General features: G+C 39.8%; 1 protein-coding gene across 3 annotated transcripts in view; it reads right to left on the bottom strand.

Annotated features, from left to right (window-relative positions):
* LOC102955497 (protocadherin alpha-C2) overlaps nt 1–12,328 on the bottom strand; it is a 128,216-nt gene that overhangs the window by 90,855 nt on the left and 25,033 nt on the right. The window lies entirely within an intron of this gene.

Below are 12,328 nucleotides of genomic sequence, written 5' to 3'. Positions count from 1 at the left end.
AAGCTGAAGGCTGGATACATGGGAGCTAATTACACAATTCTCTTTACTGTATGTTTGAATACACTGTTATAATAGTTTTTAAAATTGATGATTAAAATGGGGGTGGGGGAGGTAAGCTGTTCCAGCATTCTGGTTTTAAGACTGAAAGTGGGATTGGTAAATTCATTATGCCACTAAGAACCAATCACCTCCCCAGAACAATACAAACCCAGCCCTTATCTCTTCCAGGAAAGCAGAGTAAGCGCAACATAAGGCAATTTAAATAGTAAATGCCCTTGACTAATTTGTCTTTCTGAGATAAGGAACCAAGAAAATCATTGACACCAACAAGTCTTGGATAAAATTAAAGCAGGAAATATGTCAGCCCAGTGAAATGTTTAGGTAGAGACATAAATATAGCCATCACTGGGGATCTTCATTAAGATGTGAAATAACCCATAAAAATTAAATTTATTCACCAAATTTCAGAACCAAAACTAATTATCTACTTCAAATGCCAGAGATTAAAATTTGCATTTCCTCGCTTTCATTTAATGCTGCTAACTGCTTTGGGGTGAAAGATTATACTTTTCACTTTTCCAATAGCAGCTGATGAAATACATCTGGAGAGATATACTCAACTTTTGGAATGCCCCTGATTTTAAGACCTACAATCAAGTTCCCAGTTAGAATGGATTTAGGATTTCCGAGCTCTGTCTAGGAGGACAGTGTGTGGGGGTGTAGATTAGCAAGTGGGGAAAAGGAAAAACTCATACTGAAAATCAACATGGAAAATGCTGAGAAAAACTCTTCCCCCTTCACACCCCTCTCACACTTTTGGCTTCCCCTTTCCCCCATTTCTCTGTCCAAACTGCCACTAATGATTATTTTCAAAAGATTTAATTTCTGTAAAGAATAAATGAATAGCGCTCACCTAGTAGGATTTGTCCCAACATCAGCCTCCCTATCTTTAGGCATAACTGGGATTTGTGCGAAAGCATTATTTAGGAGATATTTGGGATATTCGAAAACCCCAAAGATGAGGAAGTCACAAGTTCTTACTTTTGTATAAGATGACTTGTTGAACATTAAATCATAAATTAACAAAATTTCTCCTTAGCAGAAACTTTCAAATATTTCATTTTGCCATTTTATGCCATTTTCCATAGTTTCCCCTAATTCAGGCATTTTCAAGTTTTAATTATGTGCAAGTATAACTTTAAGTGGACTCATTACAAAAACAGTCTTGATTTCTGCTTGGATTCTATTGCCAAAACAATTATTATAAAGCTCTCCCAACCAAACTTGGCCTTAAACTAAATAACTTCAAATTTTTATTTAATAAATAAATTTTGAAATAAATTCAAAAGATTTCTAGCCATAATGCATAAGATCCTATTAGAGATCTTGCAGCCAAATAGGAAAAAAGTAAATTTGACACACACCAAAGAGTATGTCAGCAAAAGTGATGAAGGATAGAAGCAGAAATGCTCACCTTTAGTCCCGAAGGCTGACCTACAGCCTGCATAGTTTTTAAAAATATTTTTATTTGTTTATGAGAGTGAGAACCAGAGTGTGAGCAGGGGAGGAGCAGGGTGAAGGGAAACACAGAATCCCAAGCAGGCTCCAGGCTTCACGAGCTGTCAGCACAGAGCCTGACACAGGGCTCGAACTCATGAACTGCAAGATCATGACCTGAGCGAAAGTCGGAAGCTTAACCAACTGAGTCACCCAGGTGCCATGCTTGCATAGGTCTAATAAGGATTAAATATGTGCTGGTTGCTACATCCTTAAAGGGTCTCATGACTGCCTGTATATCTCACCCATAGTTAATATCAAACTGAATGATAAACACCAGAGAAATCTTGTGAAAGCAGTTTTATGAATAGAAATTCAAAGAAATATTTATGATACTTCCTACATGTTCCCTCCACCTTGAGCACTAAGCATATAACTACAAGCTTCATACAGCAGAAAGTGCAGCTTTTTCTGCACATGGGTCCTGTCCTATGCTACTTAAATAAACTCACTATGTTGCACCATATAATAACATATCAAGATTTTCCTGGCCATTGTTCTCGACAACCCCACAACAAAAGGATATGTATGATTTTAAACCAGATTTTCTTTTTTTTAAATTGTTTTAATGTTTATCTTTGAGAGAAAAAGACAAAGCACAAATGGGGGAGGGGGAGAGGGAGAGGGAGAGGGAGAGAGAAGAGAGAGAGAGAGAGAGAGAGAGAGAGAGAGAGAGAGAGAGAATGGAAGCAGGCTCCAGGCTCTGAGCTGTCAGCACAGAGCCCGATGCAGGGCTCGAACACTAACTGTGAGATCATGACCTGAGCCAAAGTTGGACACTTAACCAAGTAAGCTACCCAGGGTGCCCCTAAACCAGATTTTCTTAGTGCTTAAGATTATTCCTTGGGAACATGTTATGTGCTTAAGAAACTAAAAGACAGGACATCAGCAGCATCACATCAAGCACATTTTCATCCTGTAAAGCTTAATGAAGTGTCCAAATCAAGTCTAACAGAGTAGGACTTCTTTGAGAGTAAAGATCTGTATCACTCAAATTTTGTGTCTTAAGTATCTAGCTGGGTTCTGGGCACACAAATTAAGTGGCTAAAGCACTCTCAATATACAACAACCTATGTCATCCTTTTTTCTTTTTTTACTTACATCCTTACCAATAACACATTACTACAGAATTTCTTTCTCAATTTTCTATTGCCAAGGAACCAGTTTTTCACATAATACATCACATAATACCATATAAAGTATCTTGGACCTTTCTTTTGTGAATCCTCACTCTAACTCTATGTTGTGTTTACTTACTACTTTATGATTATGTAATAATTTTTCAAAAATTACCTTTTTCTAAAAATTGTTTTCTATTTCATCTTCAAAGTATAGCCCTCAGAACCTAAAGTCATACTCCAGGTTGGTCATATCTTATCCAAAAAGAGGATATCTGGCCCTTTTAATGCAGGCTGGCTCAGTCCAAGGACCCAGAGGGAGTCCCACAGGACCAGTGAAGAGGGTCGTTGGCTTCTCCCAGAATGGAAATCAATCTTCCTGGATGGAAACGCAAACCGAGAGGAAGGGAAAACAGAGTTTACTGAAGATAGACAGAGAGAGCAGAGTCAGAAAGAGAGTCTGGGAGACTCAGAAAGGAAAGGAGAGACAGAGTCTTGTCTTTGCTTGGGGCTTGGGGTTTTTGTTGAGGATGGTGGTCTGGTATATGTGTCCCCTCAGGCATCCAAGAATTGGTCAAAACGATGAGTTTTTAGACGTCCTCCATAAGTCACTGAGGCCCTTGAGTCAGAGGTCTTGGAAAACATTCATGACAACCTCACCTAGTCATTCCTTAGATGTTAATCGGTTGTGCTGGAAGACTCCAAAGAAATCATGAACTCCTTGACCTTTACAAGGAGGACATACATTAAGGCATGTGTAAGAATAGATCTAGAAAGGGAAACTGAAGGGACCCCATGAAAAAACTGCCTTTTTGGGGCGCCTGGGTGGCTCAGTCGGTTAAACGGCCAACTTCGGCTCAGGTCATGATCTCGTGGTCCGTGAGTTCGAGCCCCGCGTCGGGCTCTGTGCTGACAGCTCAGAGCCTGGAGCCTGTTTCGGATTCTGTGTCTCCCTCTCTCTGACCCTCCCCCGTTCATGCTTTGTCTCTCTCTGTCTCAAAAATAAAAACGTTAAAAAAAAAATTTAAAAACTGCCTTTTTTGCTCCTTTTCCTGCTTCAGTTCTTGCTAGGACCTAGGCCCCTACCTTCCTTCTGAGTTTCTCAGACTCTCTGTCTGAATCTGCTCTCTCTCTGTATCTTCAATGAACTCTGCTCTCACTTCCTTTTGGTTCATGTTTGATTTCCATCCTGGGAAAAGCCAAGGACCCCCTTTGCTGGTCCTGTGGGACCCCCTCTGGCTCCTTGAACCCAGCCAGCCTGCATCACTTTTTTTTTTTTTTTTTGAGAGAGAGGGAGAGAGAGAGAGAATGCAAATGGTAAAGGGAGAGAGAGAGAGAATTGGAGCATCGGGCTCTTTCTCACAACCCCAAGATCATGACCCAAGTGCAGCCAAAACCAAGAGTCAGAAACTTAACCGACTGAGTCACCCAGGTGCCCCTGCATCACTTTCATTCAAAATACTATAAATCAAGGAAAAGAGTCTAAAATTGCATCTAGCTCTTTAACACCCATATCACATACTTTTTTAATCATGGATTGAAAACTAAAATTCACACCTATTTTTTTTGAGATACTCTTAAGCCACAGATCAGAAAGTCCTAGACTTTTATACTTTTTCTTTTTACTCAAATATGATGAATGTCATTGTGTTAAGAGCTAACCTATCTAGTTCAATCACATAATATATTTTACCTACATTCCAATTTCATATTGCTATGTATTTGGTAAGTAGTAACACCACATCTTCCTCTGAGCTGCGGATGAAAGTTTTCATCAAGTGTAGCTGAAAAGGAAGGCCTGAAACCTTTACCAGCAACCCCACCAGACATCAGTTTATTAGACAGTACCTAACCTGAAGTAAAAATTAAACCAAGAAGGGCACCTCAGTGGCCCAGTTGATTAAATGTTTGACTCTTTATTTCTGTTCAGGTCATGATCTCATGGTGGTGAGATCAAGCCCCGCACTGGGCTCTGCACTGACAGCTCAGAGCCTACTTGGGATTTTCCCTCTGTCCTTCCCCTGTGTTCTCTCCCCTTCTCAAAATAAATAAACTTTAAAAAAAATCTAACAAGACACTATCAACATTATCCAAAAAAAGACAACATACAAATCTCACATTATGGTTTCAAAACATGCTAAACAAATATCACTAGATCATCATTATGATAGATTCTTAAAAGAAATTTGATAACATTTGACAGCTGTTACAAATGACCATCTTCATTTTAAACAGTAAAACACCAGAATTATTTCCATGAAAAATCATGAGCATAACAAGACATTTCATGTCATAGTATTATTCAATACTGACTTGGATACTCTAAACAACACAAGATAAGAAAGTGTGACTCTGTGTGTGTGTGTGTGTGTGTGTGTGTGTGTGTTAGAAAGAGGATAACATGTATGGTTACAAGATAAGTTTATAGCTGATATAATTTTCTACTCATAAAATCCAAGAAAATTAAAGAAAAAAATAATTAGAACTAAAAAGAGTTCAGTGACATTATTAGCTTTCATCTTTGATGAGATTCTATAAAACATTTGGACTTCAAGCATAATACATATGAAAAGAAGTTACTAAGTGCCATGAAAACTGGACCAAGATGTGAGAGAGTGCTAAGAGTGAATTCTGGCCACTGGAGCTTTGGAAAGTGTGGTAATCAATTTCAGTTTTGAGCATCAGTACCCCAAGGCCAGTGGGTTTCTCCTAGAGGCTATAGCAGGGCAATATGACTGTGTGCACTCTTGTACCGCAGTGGAAAAACCTTTACCCCTTTCCACAGAAGACTAACAGTGGGACTGGTCAGATGCCATATGATTCATACACTCTAAGCAGAAACAAAAGTGCTTCACTGAGCCTAAAATAGGGAATGATATTTCCACACAAGATGATAAGCCTAGGACAGGCTGTGTGAACTCCTTATCTCTTGGTAAGGAAGTGTTCCAAGTCCAAGGCCCATTCTTATGTGAATAAGTAAAGGTTGAAAGACTACAAATTAGACTGCCCTTCCCAACACTAAGCATAAAATAAGCTTCAATAAAGTTAAAAGTATTGATACCATACAAAGTGTGTTCTCTGACCACAATGGAAAGAAATTAGAAATCAATAACAAAATGAAATTTGAGAAATTCACAAATATGTGGAAATTAAATCACATATGCTAAAGTATCCAATGGGTCAAAGAAGAGCAAGGAAAATTAGAAAACACTCTGAGACAAATGAAAATGAAGATACAATATATGAGAAACTTATGGGATGCAACTAAAGCAGTGCTCAGAGGAAAATGTATAGCTGTAATGTTGACACAGAAAATGAAGAAATGCCTCATATCAATAACCTAACCTCCTACTTTGAGTTTCTGGAAAAATAAGAGCAAACCAAACCCAAAGCAAACAAAAGAAAGAGAATAAATAGGATTATGGCAGAAATAAATGAAATAAATAATGGAAAAATAGTAGAGAAAGACAATGAAGCTGAAGCCACAAGCTGGTTCTTTGAAAAGATCAACATAATTGACAAACCTTTACCTAGACTGACCAAGAGAAAAGACAAGAAAATGAAAATTATTAAAACCAGAAATGAAAGAGGAGACATTACTATTGACCTTAAAGAAATAAAAAAAAAAGAGTTCAGGGGGAATTAAGATGGAAGAGCAGTAGGGGGACCAGGATTGTCCTCATCCCTCAAACACAGCTGTTTTGAGGTTGAGATCACTTGGAACACCCAGGAAATTGATCTGCAGAGCAGCAGAAGGATCTCCACAGTTGGAAGGAGATAGTTTGGCAGGATCGAGTTTTTTGATTCTCTGGTTTACTTTTCTCCCCTTTCATTTTTCTCTTTTTACGGCATAAGGCTTTCACCCTCCCTTATTTTTCTAGGGTTACTTCAACAAATCAAAGCACACCTACCTAAAGGTCCAAACACTCCACCACTACAATCAAGGAAGAGCTCTGCAGAGGACTGACCAGTGGAACAGAGCAGCTAAAATGCAACAACAGAGTGCACGCAACATACAGCAGAAACACTCCCTGGAGTGCCAGGCCCTGGAGAGGGTATGACTCCCTTTTTAATATAGTAGTACTCTCAGGTGCAAAACACATAACAAGCTTTTAAAACACACAAAAGACAAAAACCTAGTCAAAATGACAAGATGGAGGAATTCCCCTCAAAAGAAAGGTCAAAAAGAAATCACAGCCAGTGGGGTGCCTGGGTGGCTCAGTCAGTTAAGCGTCTAACTTTGGCTCAGGTCACGAGCTCACGGTCTGTGAGTTCGAGCCCCATGTTGGGCTCTGTGCTGACAGCTCAGAGCCTGGAGCCTGCTTCAGATTCTGTGTCTCCCTCTCTCTCTGACCCTCCCCCATTCATGCTCTGCCTCTCCCTGTCTCAAAAATAAATAAACATTTAAGAAAAAATTTTTTAATATAAACAAAATTAAAAAAAGAAATCACAGCCTGAGAATTGCTCAAAACAGATATAAATAATATATCTGAACAAGAATTTAGAAAAACAGTCATAAGACTAATACCTGGGCTGAAAAAAGTATAGAAGACACCAGAGAAACTCTTGCTGCAGAGATCAAAGACCTAAGAACTAGTCAGGATGAATTTCAAAATGCTACAACTGAGATGCAAAATAAACTAGATACAGTGACAGCAAGGATGGAAGAAGCAGACAGCAGAATAGCTGAAATAGAAGATAAAATTATGGAAAATAATGAAGCTGAAACAAAGATGGAAAAGAAATTACTAGGTCATGAGGGGACAATTAGAGAACTAAGTGATTCCATGAAATGAAACCATATCCATATCATAGGAGTGTCAGAAGAAGAAGAGCAAGAGAAAAGGGCAGAAGGTTTATTTTAACAAGTTATAGATGAGAACTTCCCTAATCTGAGGAAGGGAACTGACATCCAAGTCCAAGAGGCAGAGAAAACTCCATTCAAAATCAACAAAAACCAGTTAATCACTGTAACATATCATGGTGAAACTGGCAAAATACAAAGATAAAGAGAGAATTCTGAAAGAAGCTAGGGTAAAATGTCCTTAAGCTACAAGGGTAGACACATAAGGTTAGTAGCAGACCTATCCACTGAAACTTGGCAGGCCAGAAGGGAGTGGCAGGAAATAGTCAATGTTCTGAATATGAAAAATATGCAGCCAAGAATCCTTTATCAAGCAAGACTATCATTTGGAATAGAAGGAGAGATAAAGACTTTCCAGGACAAACAAAAACTAAAGGAGTTCATGATCACTAAACCAGCCCTGCAAGAGGTCCTAAGGGGGACTCTGTGAGTGGAAAGCATCAAAGACTACAAAGTACCAGAGGACATCACCACAAACATGGAATCTACAGATAACACAATGGCACTAAATCCATATCTTTCAATAATCAATCTGAATGTAAATGGGCTAAACGCCCCAATCAAAAGATATAGGGTATCAGAACGGATATATAAAAAAAAAAAGACCATCTATATGCTGCCTACAAGAGACTCATTTTAGATCTGAGGACACCAGCAGATTGAAAGTTAGGGGATGGAGAACCATCTATTATGCTAATGGACATCAAAAGAAAGCTGGAGTAGCCATACTTATATCAGACAAACTGGATTTTAAAACAACGACTGTAAAAAGAGATGAAGAAGGGCATTATATCATAATTAAGGGGTCTATTTATTAAGAAAAGCTAGGAGGAAGATGTCAGAGTAGGAGGATGCTGGGCTTACCTCATCCTGCTGATCGCTTAGATTCCACCCACATCTGCCTAAATAATCCAGAAAACCACCAGAAGACTAGCAGAATGGACTAGAGGCAAGCACAGACAAGAGGCCCACGGAAGAGGGTAGGAAGGGCAGAGAGGTGATGCGTGCTACAAGGACCAGGGAGAGGGAGCCGTGGCGGTAGGTGGGCAGCCCGCCCAGCAAGGCAGAGCCCCCGAAGTCTGGTTTGCAAAAGCTGAGGACCAAACTCCGTGAGTTCTGACAGCCGGTGGGACTTAACATCTGGAATGTTAAAAGTCAACGGCTCTGCTCTTGGAGAGCGGGGAGGGTGAGAGGACACCGGGAGGAGAGTTGTTGAACCCCGGAAGACAGAGCTCAGCTCAGTGGGGGGAACAAAGGTGCTGGCAGGTGCCATTTCCTTCTCCCATCCCACAGCCGAAATTCCAAAGGGAACCAGTTCCCATCACTGAACTTGCTTGCACCACACAAATGCCTAACACTGTGCTTCTTTGGATCCATCCCTCCGAGGGGTTGGCCTCCCTCCGGGTGCTGCAGGGCCCCTCCCCCAGGGGACCACTGCCAGCAAAACTAGCTAAGCCTGCTCCTCCCGCCCCTGTGCACCTTGCAGATCCACCCCGGCTAATACGCCAGATCCCATCAAAGCAGCACCACAAACCTGGCAGTGTGCAAGTAGCCCAGACAGGGGTCACACCACTCCACAGTGAGTCCTGCCCCTGGGAGAGGGGAAGATAAGGTACACACCAGTCTGACTGTGACCCCAGTGGTGGGCTGGGGGCAGACATCAGGTCTGACTGCGGCCCAGCCCACCAACACAAGTTACTCCGGACAGCATGGGGGAAGTGCCCTGCAGTTCTGCACCACCCCAGAAACTATCCAAAACGACCAAACGGAAGAATTCTGAAAAGAAACTCCAGGAAATAGCTACCGCTAATGAATTGATCAAAAATGATTTAAGCAATATAACAGAGCAAGAATTTAGAATAATAGTCATAAAATTAATTGCTGGGCTTGAGAAAAGTATAGAGGACACCAGAGAATCTATTGCTACAGAGATCAAGGGACTAAGAAATAGTCACGAGGAGCTAAAAAATGCTATAAATGTGGTGCAAAATAAAATGGAGGCGGCCATAGCACAGATTGAAGAAGCAGAGGAGAGAATAGGTGAATTAGAAGATAAACTTATGGAAAAAGAGGAAGCTGAGAAAAAGAGAGATAAAAAAATCCAGGAGTATAAGGGGAGAATTAGAGAACTAAGTGATGCAATCAAATGGAACAATATCCGTATAATAGGAATTCCAGAAGAAGAAGAGAGAGAAAGGGGCTGAAGGTATACTTGAACAAATCATAGCTGAGAAGTTCCCTGATCTGGGGAAGGAAAAAGGCATTGAAATCCAAGAGGCACAGAGAATTCCCTTCAGATGTAACTTAAATCAATCTTCTGCATGACATATCATAGTGAAACTGGCAAAATACAAGAATAAAGAGAAAATTCTGAAAGCAGTGAGGGATAAACAGGCTCTAACTTACAAAGGTAGACCTATAAGAGTAGTGGCAGACCTATCTACTGAAACTTGGCAGGCCAGAAAGGAATGACAGGAAATCTTCAATGTGATGAACAGAAAAAATATGCAGCTGACAATCCTTTATCCAGCAAGTCTGTCAACCAGAATAGAAGGAGAGATAAAGGTTTTCCCAAATAAACAAAAACTGAAGGAATTCATCACCACTAAACCAGCCCTACAAGAGATCCTAAGGGGGATTCTGTGAGTGAAATGTTGCAAGGACCACAAAGTACCAGAGACATCACTACAAGCATGAAACCTACAGACATCACAATGACTCTAAACCCATATCTTTCTATAATAACACTGAATGTAAATGGACTAAATGCTCCAACCAAAAGACAGAGGGTATCAAAATGGATAAAAAAACAAGACCCATCTATTTTCTGTCTATAAGAGACTCATTTTAGACCTGAGGACACCTTCAGATTGAAAGTGAGGGGATGGAGAACTATCTATCATGCTACTGGAAGTCAAAAGAAAGCTGGAGTAGCCATGCTTATATCAGACAAACTAGACTTTAAAGGCTGTAACAAGAGATGAAGAGGGGCATTATATAATAATTACAGGGTCTATCCATCAGGAAGAGCTAACAATTATAAATGTCCATCCGCTGAATACAGGAGCCCCCAAATATATAAATAATTAATCACAAACATAAGCAAGCTTATCGATAAGAATGTGGTGATTGCAGGGGACTTTAATACCCCACTTGCAGCAATGGACAGATCATCTAGACACAGGATCAATAAAGAAACAAGGGCCCTGAATGATACATTGGATCAGATGGACAGGACAGATATATTTAGAACTCTGCATCCAAAAGCAACAGAATATACTTTCTTCTCGAGTGCACATGGAACATTCTTCAAGATAGATCACATACTGGGTCACAAAACAGCCTTTCATAAGTATAAAAGAATTGAGATCATACCATGCACACTTTCAGATCACAATGCTATGAAACTTGAAATCAACCACAGGAAAAAGTCTGGAAAACCTCCAAAAGCATGGAGGTTAAAGAACACCCCACTAAAGAATGAATGGGTCAACCAGGCAATCAGAGAAGAAATTTAAAAATATATGGAAACAAATGAAAATGAAAATACAACAATCCAAATGCTTTGGGAAGCAGCGAAGGCAGTCCTGAGAAGAAAATACATTGCAATCCAGGCCTATCTCAAGAAACAAGAAAAATCCCAAATACAAAATCTAACAGCACACCTAAAAGAAATAGAAGCAGAACAGCAAAGACAGCCCAAACCCAGCAGAAGAGGAGAAATAATAAAGATCAGAGCAGAAGTAAACAACATAGAATCTAAAAAAAACTGTAGAGCAGATCAATGAAACCAAGAGTTGTTTTTTTTTTAATAAACAAACTTTATAAACCTCTAGCCAGGTTTCTCAAAAAGAAAAGGGAGATGACCCAAATAGATAAAATCATAAATGAAAATGGAATTATTACAACCAATCCTTCAGAAATACAAGCAATTATCAGGGAATACTATGAAAACTATATGCCAATAAACTGGACAACCTGGAAGAAATGGACAAATTGCTAAGCACCCACACACTTCCAAAACTCAAACAGGAAGAAATAGAAAACTTGAGCAGACCCATAGCCAGCAAAGAAATTGAATCAGTTATCAAAAATCTCCCAACGAATAAGAGTCCAGGACCAGATGGCTTCCCAGGGGAATTCTACTAGACATTTAAAGCAGAGATAATACCTATCCTTCTCAAGCTGTTCCAAAAAATAGAAGGGGAAGGAAAACTTCCAGACTCATTCTATGAAGCTAGCATTACTTTGATTCCTAAACCAGACGGAGACCCAGCAAAAAAAGAGAACTACAGGCCAACATCCCTGATGAATAGGGATGCAAAACTTCTCAATAAGATACTAGCAAATCAAATTCAACAGCATATAAAAAGAATTATTCAGCATGATCAAGTGGGATTCATTCCTGGGCTGCAGGGCTGGTTCAACATTCGCAACAATGTGATACATCACATTAATAAAAGAAAAGATAAGAACCATATCATCCTGTCAATCGATGCAGAAAAAGCATTTGACAAAATTCAGCATCCTTTCTTAATAAAAACCCTCGAGAAAGTAGGGATAGAAGGAACAAACTTAAACATCACAAAAGCTAATATCATCCTCAGTTAATATCATCCTCAATGGGGAAAAACTGAGAGCTTTCCCCCTGAGATCAGGAACACGACAGGGATGTCCACTCCCATCGCTGTTGTTTAACATAGTGTTGGAAGTGCTAGCATCAGCAATCAGACAACAAAAGGAAATCAAAGGCATCAAAATTGGCAAAGATGAAGTCAAGCTTTCACTT

Source organism: Panthera tigris, chromosome A1 (assembly GCF_018350195.1).
Source record: "Panthera tigris isolate Pti1 chromosome A1, P.tigris_Pti1_mat1.1, whole genome shotgun sequence".
In the NCBI taxonomy this organism is placed as follows: Eukaryota; Metazoa; Chordata; class Mammalia; order Carnivora; family Felidae; genus Panthera; species Panthera tigris.
The sequence above is the reverse complement of the archived record's forward strand: the minus strand, read 5'-3'. Positions and strand labels throughout refer to the sequence as shown.